Below are 10,532 nucleotides of genomic sequence, written 5' to 3' on the forward strand. Positions count from 1 at the left end.
AGGGATTTATAAGTTAGGGACTTATCCAGAGCCTTCTTAGAAGATTTCCCCCTCCTAGTGTACTCTCCACCCAAAGTGAGACTTCTGGGTTGGGAGAAGGAGATACATCTGAATTATAACTACAGATCAGTGTCACCGATTCTAGTGCCTATCACCTTTAGTCTAGGCATACCATACCCGCTGCCATTCTTACTCTTCTGTCCTCCCCTCTATTTATTGACAATATTCAAGAGAGCAAATGGCTGCCCTGGCTGGTGTGGCTCAGTGAGTTGGAGAGTCTTCCTGTAAACCAAAGGGTCGCGGGTTCCATTTCCAGCCAGCCTAGGGTTTCGCTGAGGGTCCCGGTTAGTTTCTCTCTCACATAGATGTTTCTCTTTCTCTCTCTCTCCCTCCCTTCCCTTCTCTCTAAAATCAATAAGCACATTCCCCAGTGAGGATTACCAAAAGAATAACCGATGGCCAGCTGATGCCCCCCAAACTGTTCAGGTGGGAAGCCCCCACAACGCTTCTTTGCACAGCCCTCTGGTAGCCTCTGCCCACCTCTTCTACCTGCTCAAATAGCTTTTCTGCCAATAATTTAATTTTCTGCCTTTCCCTTTATAGGATCCTCCCTCATAATTTGGCCTGCTGCCTCTGCAAATTCAGAGAGAACATTGAGAGGGTCAGTCAGAGAGTGAAATTACACTGCCCCGCTGACTGTCTGACACACACAACTTGTGGTGAGTCTGAATTGCCCAGTGGTAAATTCTTTCATTTTCATTTTATTTGTTTTAATTTTTGATTGATGATGATAAGTTGTTTTCCTTTGAAAATACCTTTCGAAGGTTCGTTGTTGTTGCTGTTTTTGTTTTTTTCTTTCTTTTTTAAAATTGTTGTTCTATTACAGTTGTCCCAGTGATGGTAAGTTTTTAAACAAATAAGGTCACCGTGTTATTTTTATTCATTCATCCAGAGTTTAACTCCCTATATTTCTGAGAATCGCTTCCTTGCTAAAAGCGAGACGCAGGAAAAAGAGAAAGGAAGGGGGCAGGGGATTAACAGCAATGAACACACAGTGCGTGCGGTGCTCAGCTGGCGCTTTCCGTCCAAATGAGAACCTGTTGGTCAGTGGCACAGCCTGTAAACTGGCTCTGGATGCGTTAGGCCTCATCTGTCCTTTGCCTCGTTGGACAGGTAGAGCTATGTTTTTATTTTGTTTGTTTTGCAATTTTATAAAAAGAGTACGAGTGACTGTATTTTATGAAAATTCTATTTGGGATCTGAATTTCTGGTTTTATTATCAGAAGCGACTACCAAATCCTTCTAATGGGTGGGAGGCCTCTTGTATTCTTAGACTGTCCAACTCTGAACTTGCTCTGAAGCGCACGGTTTTCTATCCACCAAACACTTGGGTGCTTTTAAGTATTTTTCTACAAATTAGGCTTATTCACACCATCTGATAACTTCCAAAATGTGCTTTCATGCCCAGATAGTGTGAATGTGGGTCTCTGGCAGTGATCTGGGGCACATCATAAATAATAACACTGTGCTACTTATATTAAGAGAGTGTGGCTCATTTTTCAAAAACAAATTTTTGGCCTATTATATTACTCTCTTCTACCCCAAAGGTGGGCAGAGCAGGCATTTTAATCTCCTTTAACAGGAGAGTAAAAACAAGGTTAGAGAGTGTTAAGTGTTGTCACCTAGTACTCAGATCTCTGGCTTTCCTTTTGGGGCTCCACAAGCTCCCCACTTTGGGACCCTCAACTCCTTCTCTGACCCTCAGCTTCCACAGCAATACTTTCATTATTCTGGAATGGAAACCCAGTTGTACAATGATACACTTGACCTTCATGCAGTCAGAAGCTTTGGATGGTTCCCCAAGTAAAGCTGAAAATGTAAGAAAAGACATGAAAGGAAAGCAAAGCAGGCATCTGACAACAGTTGCCTTTTCCCTTCTGTATATTAGGACCCCAAAGTATTATTCCATAGATGTATTGAACATTCCACAGTGGCACACAACCTGCCAAGTCTCTTAACCCACATTCCAGATGCGTGCCTAAATTTAAGCACAGAGCAAGAGTGGACATAGAGTTATTTTTCTGTATAGAGCCTTTTGTTCTGGGGGCAGGGATGTGTAGAAGCAATGACCAAAGTAATGCTTTGGTGGGTAAGTGGAGAAGGGCATGTCCAGATGAAGACCTGTTAGCCGTGGGTTTTAATCACGCTCACCTGTGATGGAGGCAAGAACACGAGCACACGAAGAGGCGGAGCGGGGAAGCCTCATGCTCCCTCTGCATCTGAGCAGGACAGGGTGGGGACCATGAACGTGAGGAATCGCAGTAGATCTGCAGCGAGTGTAACTGAGTGGGGTCTTCCAGCCTTGGTTTTTCTTCAGTACCTGGCAACTGGCCCTTGGGGATCAAGGGAATCATCCTAAATATGGTTACTCTATTTCATGCTGTGGAACGCCCTTTAAAAACATACCTTTTCTCCTTTTGTTGTGTTGCCAATCGGGTTTAAGTTGGGGTTTATTTTTCTCCTCTCTGAACAACATTCCGATATTTGCTGATTCCCAACTTATTTGACTGGCATGTAGGGCTTTGGACTGACAAAAAGCTGTCCCATGAGTCCTTCATGATCAAAAATGGTCTCTTCTTTTTTGACAGATGAACCACATTTAAAAAATCCAAAAGGCTCCTTCATGAGAGGGTTACAAGGCAATAAGAATGCGGGCAGTGAGCTGACAATTCAGCCAGAGGAGGTCTCCTTGGGCCAAAAGGAGAAGAAATTGTTAGCCATTCTGGGTAAGCAGCTAGACTTTAATGATAACAGTGATGTCATTAGTGCACTACAGTACAGACTGCCTTATTTCTCGGAGATTAAAAAGCAGGTATAGAATCAATGTTATTACCATTCATTAAACTCCCTTTTTCAAATGTACAAGATGGAGGTATGCCCTTGAGTCATTTGAAAAACAACAGAGGGACCCTTCTTAAACCTAAATTTTACAATTCAAGTTACAAAAATAAATGGAGGAAACTATTTTTTGGAACAGATTTAGTAAAAGATTTGCTCAGGGAACCAGAAAAAGAAGAGGTCTCCAAGCCAGAGGACATGAACAAATGGGCAAATGGAAAGACAGGAGCCCAGGGTGAAGAGGAAGAGGAGGAGCCACGTAAGGTAAGGACAGCTCCTGAGGCACGAGGCCTGGACAGTGAGTTAGTGAGGACGTGCCATGAAAGCACTGAGGTAGGAAGACCAGAGGCACCCACACTGTCTCTTGTCTTAGCCATGTGACTTTGGCCAAGACCCATGACAGTGATCTTCTACTTTGCTCATTTAGACAGTGGTGCCACTGTTCCTAGGGTAGACACCAAGAGGACCTAACACACAAGATAAATAAATTGCACAAGAAAATGCTAATACTATGATTGCATAACACATTAGATACGATATGCTCTTTAAGAACCTACATGAGAGGGAACCCCCCAAAACCCAGAATTGTCTTCTGGAGGGCGGGCCCCTTGTAGTACAGGTTTCCTCCACTAGGGGAGTATTCTAGGAACCCATCTGTAAGAGTGTACCAGCTGGTTTTGTTGTGAGAGGGTGTGTTAGGCATCAGTGAATTTTTTTTGGAAGACTCTTTCAACATACTTGATGGGTGATTTACAAGTGCGCCTGCGCACACCTTGCTGAGTGTTCAGCCGTTCTGGACACAAACGGCATGACCCCCACACCCCACCCTCCCTATTCACCCAGTCTTGCCCTGAGTGACTTTTTGTGTTTCCCTGGATGAAAAATTCCTCAAGGGGATTTGTTTTGCCAATGTGGAATCAGTGAAACAAAAAAAACAGCAGAAGCACTAAATGGCATCAAAATTGACAAGTTCAAAAACCGTTTTGAGCAGTGGAAAAAAATGTCTCAATAGGTGTATTGCATCAAATAGAGAGTACTGTAAAGGGGACTGAAGTTTAAGCATGTAAGGATAAACACACAATATTTTTTAAATAAATTCTGGGGGTTTTGGGGTCTCTCCTCGTAAGCCATTCACCTGAAAGAGTGGGATTTTAGAGTGGTAGTTAAGAATAGTTAGCTATTCTTTAGCACAGGCTTAAGAATAGTTAATTTTTATCTTTTCCATCTCTTTGGTTTGTTTTTTAAAACTATTGCTTGTTTTTCTCTTTTAAGGTCATCAGAAATGTGCCAAGATATGGCTATAAGGAGATACTCCTATTAGCCTCTCCTGTTATCGTAGTGGCGACAGGTTTAACTGCAATCTTCTGTCTCATTACGGTAAGACAACGAACGGTTCGTTCAGCTTCCCAGAATACATTCTGTCTTTAGCATAGAGTCAGAACCCACAAACTGAAAATCAAAGCCACTTTCCCACCTACTCCTCCTTGATATTTTTCTTTAGTCATGAATGCTGAGATATGCTTTATTATTTTATTACACATTATATTCCAGAGATTTTTAAAGGAAGCCCACTCCCAGAGATTGTGTGGAACTGAAATCAAGATAACAAGCCACTGTACTATTGTGAGAACTTATACTAGGCCAGAGTAGACATGACAGCAAAATTTCTTCAACTCAAAATGGATGATGTTGATTTGATGTATTACCAATTACTCTCTTTCTACCATTGATTTCTTGTTGGCTGAACTGAGGAGAGATTTAGACTCTCCACCCTCATAAAGTTATGTCACCCTGGTCAAAAGGACATGGCTAAAAGATAAAAGTGTGATCTTGTCAATTGATTAGATTTACTTAGCGGTTTTCTTCTCCAGTGTGTAAAAAGCATGGTGTAAATAGGTTCAGTTAAAACATAGCAAACTAAATCCTGCATCAGGCCTCTCTAAAGCATGTCGTATTTATACTCACCTCTTCCTGGAGCTTGCCTGTGTGCCTTTTCTTCAATTACACAATGGCTTGTTTTCCCAACAGGTAGGAGCTAATATTAAAAGTGATATAATTAGCTGACAATCTTGACTACCCTACTAATCCAACCTAATACCTTGTTTACATTTTCAATGGTCATGGCAGCCCCCCACCATAACCTAGCCACACCATGCCCATTTCTACTTTTGTTCGTGCCTTTGCCCATCTAAAATTCCCTTATTTTGCTCTGCCTCTGCTGCAAGTCCTGTGAATCTCTCAAAAGCCAGCTCAAATTCCTATTTCAGCCCTGCTAGTCCTCCTTCTTCTGTGAGATTTATCACCCTTTCAGGGCGTGGGCAGTAGTGAGGCATTCCCCTGCCATGAGAACTTAAAAATATGGTAAGTAAGTTTTTAAAAGGCAGCTCCCCAAGGTCAACACATCATGGAGCAGAGCAGAGATGTGTACGGACCAAATGGCCTCCTGGTCGACCAGACTTGAGAAATACCTGGCTGGATGTGTAACTGCTAAAGAAAACATGTCTATTTGCAGGAGGGTTGGTCAGCAATAAAAGCTCAGAACAGGTGAGGGAGAGTCTGACATGGGCATTGCCCATCCTAGCAGTGCCTAAGAGTAGAGATGGCACCTCAGGCAGCAGACGTGGAGAGTCCGGCCCACTAGCCAGGCTGTGCCTGTTGGGGAGATGCATGGATCCAGCTAATGCAGTCTTTTCCTTTAAACACGGGATTCAGCTGATTCCTATTGTTCTAAGTCTGTTCTCACCAAGTAGCCTTCTGACTGTGCTTCTGAGTGTATTTCCCTGATCGTGTAGACACAGGTGTTGTCTGTGGAACAGATGTAATTCTCACTGTCAGGCCGTAATCTTGGCCTTCTGATTTTTTATTAGCACTGCAGTATTGACAAGGTGAGACTACCCCGATCGGAAGAAGTGAGCCCTCTCTTGGTGAAGAGTCTGACTTCTGAGCCTAGGGGCTGGGGACTAGCATGGGGGTGGCTTGCCAAGGTCTCTGGGAAGAAGTCATTGGCCAGTGCCCAGACAATACCCTCTCCCTCTCTAGTGAGCATATGGCCTTTGCTTTTTTGGATTTTCTATAAACTCCTATAATGCATTTAATTTCTATGGAGTTTAATCTCGCATTTGTGTTTATTTATGTGGTTTCATTATTTCCTCTCCCCAGTTAGATGATAAGCTTTTTGAGGATGGTTTGCCTGACTGTTCTGTCTCCTTAAAGACCACAACACTGAGAAATATTTGAAATTTTGAAATTCAACGAAAACCACTGAAACTATGAAGATATTTAATATCAAAGGACTTCCATAAATCAACAGGGAGAAAACAAACAAACAAGGGGAGAAGAGGGCAAGGGCTGTGCGGAGCAGGATGTGTGTTGATTTTCTGTCACCCTATCTGCCGATCATCTCACGGCTTATGGGGTATGGGTTTTGTTAGCGAGGCCTTTGTTACCTCATGGCATGAAAGTGGTCTCTGACATTGTCTTTTAGTCCTTTTTATAATATTTCTTTTATTCATAATTTAAAAAAGAAATCTGTCTAGTATTGGTTTTGTTTTTAGTGTGGTTGACTGTTTTCCCCCTACGTGAAGATTTAATTGTTTTAAAATCTTTTATTGAATGACTCATTCTTTCTTTCCTGGTCTAAAAAGCTCTCTTTGGACTCTAGTCTGTTGATCTAGTTATCTTTTTTTGTACCAGTGACAGTATCACTATGTAATTCCAATTTCTTTATAACATATTTTGATGTCTGGTAGGGTAAGCTGCTGCTTTTTTATCTTCTTTTTCATACATTTTGTAGCTATTGCTGCATATTTTCCCTGCCAAATACCAGCTGGCCAGGTTTTGTTTAAAAACTCTCTTGGAATTTGAATAGATTGCATTACATCGGTAGGTTCATTTGAAGGGAACTGACATCTTCACAACAACTAGGAACACGGTATCTTCACGTCGTGTATTCTTCCTAATGTCCTTCAGAAGAATTTTAATGTTTTGATCACGTAGGTCTTACGCATTTTTTGTTAAGTCCGTTTCTAGGTACTTGATGCATTTTTATTGATGTTGCAAGTGGGATCTTTCTTTCATTTTTAAATTAGTCTTTTGTGGTACGTGGGAAAACTCTTGAGGTTTGCGTATTAATCATTTGATTTTGGATTTACTTACTGAATTGCCATTTTACTTGACATTAAAATTCTAGTCGATGCTCTTGCACTTTTAGGTTTGGCATCATCTCCTATGCACATGCGTTTTGTCTCTTTCCAATACTTCACTTTTCTTATTAAATTGATTAGGACCTCCTCAACAATGATGAATAGTAACAGTAATAACAGGCATCCTACTCTTGTTCTTGAACTTAAAACAAAGCTGCTGCGTTGTTTCCGGTAGATACTTTTAGTTTCTTTTTCTACTTCTAAGAGCTTTTATTAGGGACTAACTGCTGAATGTTATCCAAAGCAGCCAATGAAACGCATTGCCAGCTCCCTGCAAGATCCTAGGGACTTAGGGACTATGGAAGAAGAGTCAAAGGATATTCAACAAATTCCTGTCCTCAAGAAAGTTATCACCTTACTTAGAAGGGAACAAATAAAGATTTAGAGAGAGTGGTCATTGTGATGAATAATTGTGATGTCGCTTTCTTCCTAAAACAGTTCTGTGCCAAAAGAACACCTGCGGACAATGATGGAGGAAAGCCAAGGTAAATATTAGTCTGACAGTTTTCAAAGTAGGAGTTTACAACTAGAGGAGCTTCTTCCTGGAGGTGGCCTGAGGTGACCTCTGAAAATGGTGCGCTACTCATTTGACCCAGAAAACCCCACAAAATCATGCAAATCAAGAGTTTTAAATATTCATGTTCACTTTGAGAACACTTGGGAAACTGCCAGGCCAAAAGGGTATGCATATCTGAAAAGCCACCAAGCAGCTAAAGGATGTCACTTTGCAGAAGCAATATGTGCCATTCTGTCCTTACAATGGTGGAGTTGGTAGGAGTGCCCAGGCCAAAGACTGGGGCTGGGTGCAGGTTGGTGCCCCCAAAAGAGTGCTGCGTTTTTGCTGCACATGCTTAAAACTGCAGAGAGCAGTGCTGAACTTAAGGGTTGGGGTGCAGACTCTCTGGGCATTGAGCACATCCAGGTGAGCAAAGCTCCCAAGATGCAGCGCAGAGCTTACGGCGCTCATGGTGGATTAACCCCCACAAGGGCTCTCAGGCCTGCCGCACTGAGATGCTCCTCCCTGAAAAAGAGCAGCTTGGTCCTGAACCAGAAGAGGAAGATGCATAGAAAATAAAAGAAAAATAAAAAGTCCCATAAGGAACTGAAGAAAGAAAGACTTGAAAGTAAATTTATCATAAAATAAATGCTTAGAAAAGTTAAAAAAAAAAAAAAAGAAAAAGAAAAGAAAGAACTAGAGGAGAACTTAGAACTCTACCTCAGTCTCATTTTACAGTGAGGAAACCGCTAAGTTTGGAAACAACACTTGTTCACTCTGGTGCTTTGCCTGGACTTTGCAAAATGAGCTCCGTAGCCAAAGCTGACAGAGTGTGTGACTGGCACAGATGCATCTGCTGCCACTGGTCCTTTAAGGAAACAGGGAACAAAGGGGGAGGTCTTGGTTATACTTATTCCTGCCGGTGGTAGAAGCTCTGGGGGAGGGATAGGAAAAGCCACGTGGCCTTAGGGTAAAGGCTCTGGTCTCCTTCAAGGCTGACGAAAGGTAGACTATATGAGTCCTTCCTGTAAGGTGGCAGAAAAATATCCCTTCCCGTCCTCCTGGTTTTCAGGCCCCTACTCTCTCTATTCCCTTTATCCCAACTTCATAGAGTTTTAACTGGGCAAGACCTTACGCAGTAGTTTGTCTTTTTTTAATAATAAGGAAACAGAGAGGAGGAAGGGAAATATCTTGCTCCATGGCCACACTGCTAGTGAGTGTCAGAAAGAAGATGGTGCCTTTACAGCTGGGGGTCTCTCCATTGATTACCCTGTGCTTGGGCTGTGAGCTACACTTTATGTCAGAACTCAGTACGCACGTACCGCACAGACATAAGTCGTTTCTAAAACAGACTCATTATGCACTCTGATTTTTTTCTATTCTGTTTCGTCAAAAAGAATATTTTGTATTCTAGTGCTGGTTGTGACTTGTAAACTGACTTCACAACTCACTCAGCAGTGACAGCCTGCAGTACGAAAGTCAGCACGCTAGCTAACTTAGCTAACTGCTATTTGGACTCAGGCATTTAGTTGTGTGATTTAACTTATAGGATAAAGCAGCTAGAAAGTTGAAAGCACCTTCTTACCCTCAACCCCACCCCCAGCAAAGGGTGCATGTGGGACTAAGTCTAAATGGGACGGATGTGAAATGCTTCTGGAGAGAGCAAACTGCTTCTGCCCAGTGTGACTATGCATCCCCACCCCACCCCCCACCCCAATGCACCTCAGGGCGCTTGACCAAGGGCCAGGACAGTGAGTGGGGCTGAAAATCCCGCCTGTACTCCATGCCAGACCACACACAGAGGTCACCCCAGAGACATGGCAGGGACATTTTAAAGAGACACAGAGAACCCCTGGAAGCCCAGTGTGCAAGGAATCATTTCCAAGGTCCCAGGTCTACAGTGACTTTGCCTCTGAGTATGGACCCAGGTACCCATTTAGTCCTAATAAGGCCAGGGATAAATCACTAATTGTTGGTATGCGTTTTCCTCCAAGGGGCTTTTTCTCACGACTCCTGAATAAGGACCGATCGGTGGAAAGCCAGATGGAGGTAAATTTCAGGAAGATCAAGCACTGTGGCGGGACAAAGTGGGGGACAGGCAGGAATCAAGTTTCCCTCTCTGTTTTCTAGAAGGGCGGTTTCTGGAGCTGGCTGCGGGGTGCATATGGCCCTTTCAGAAAAGAAGAGGCAGAGCATTTGCAAAACATGGGTTCCTCTGATGAGGAGGAGCCTTCCGACATGTAAATAACTGGGAGTTATTTAGAATTCCTGTCTAAAAGGGGGAAATAATGAATAGTTTCATTGTTCCTTTCAAGAGTAAAAGCTTTGACCTTCTTTTTCTCTCCCCAGAACAAAGGAGGGAGCCTCCTATGAGGACTTGGACTCAGTAGTAGTAGAAAGTGACACCTGATCCTCCTGCTGAGTGAACCAGGTTACTAATAAATTGTTTTTCTCTACTGAAATGTGTACGTTTGTAACCACCTCTAGCCACGAGGGAAAGAATTAAAATGTAAATAGATAAATACATATACACACAAATAGCACGAGCCATAAGCAAGAAAAGCAAGGCTGAAGCAGGACTCCTGGGGTAGCCAGCACTTCCTCAAGCAGCAGTGTGGTCAAACAAGGGTGAAGAGGGACTCCTCTCCCCCGTGTCCCCCAATATAGTCTGTCCCCGAGAACTGGAAGATACATCATCCTCCAGGGGTGTGGGTTATTAAGTCAAATAACAATTTATCCTGGTGCTCTGGCCCCTGGCTCACCAAGTGCCAGTTATGTACAACATACTTGACCCCTGTTGTGGCCCCCCATCATCAGGTCTTAGGGCTGTCAGAATATTTGGATCCCTGAGCCTGCCTTTACGGCGGGGCCTGTCTTCTCCCCTGAGATCTTAAACTTGCACAAATGTGTGCCCTGTCTTGGTGTAACGGGTTCTC

At 43.0% G+C, this 10,532-nt stretch overlaps 3 long non-coding RNA genes across 4 annotated transcripts; all 3 read left to right on the forward strand.

Moving 5' to 3' along the window:
* Nucleotides 1-672: 672 nt before the first annotated feature.
* Nucleotides 673-3,158, forward strand: LOC149998731 (uncharacterized). Its single transcript, XR_016514353.1, has 3 exons — nucleotides 673-719; nucleotides 2,649-2,786; nucleotides 3,038-3,158. It is a non-coding gene; the product is annotated as an uncharacterized LOC149998731 (long non-coding RNA).
* Nucleotides 3,159-4,172: 1,014 nt separating this feature from the next.
* Nucleotides 4,173-9,785, forward strand: LOC149998732 (uncharacterized). Of its 2 annotated transcripts, XR_016514200.1 has the most exons (4): nucleotides 4,173-4,275; nucleotides 7,539-7,585; nucleotides 9,591-9,645; nucleotides 9,727-9,785. It is a non-coding gene; the product is annotated as an uncharacterized LOC149998732 (long non-coding RNA). The 2 variants fall into 2 exon arrangements; XR_016514199.1 differs by having other exon boundaries at nucleotides 9,591-9,764.
* Nucleotides 9,786-9,787: 2 nt separating this feature from the next.
* On the forward strand, nucleotides 9,788-10,052 carry LOC149998733 (uncharacterized). The gene is made up of 2 exons (XR_016514201.1): nucleotides 9,788-9,836; nucleotides 9,946-10,052. It is a non-coding gene; the product is annotated as an uncharacterized LOC149998733 (long non-coding RNA).
* Nucleotides 10,053-10,532: the final 480 nt, after the last annotated feature.

Source organism: Furipterus horrens, unplaced genomic scaffold, assembly GCF_987537825.1.
Source record: "Furipterus horrens unplaced genomic scaffold, mFurHor1.1.pri manual_scaffold_11, whole genome shotgun sequence".
NCBI lineage: Eukaryota > Metazoa > Chordata > Mammalia > Chiroptera > Furipteridae > Furipterus > Furipterus horrens.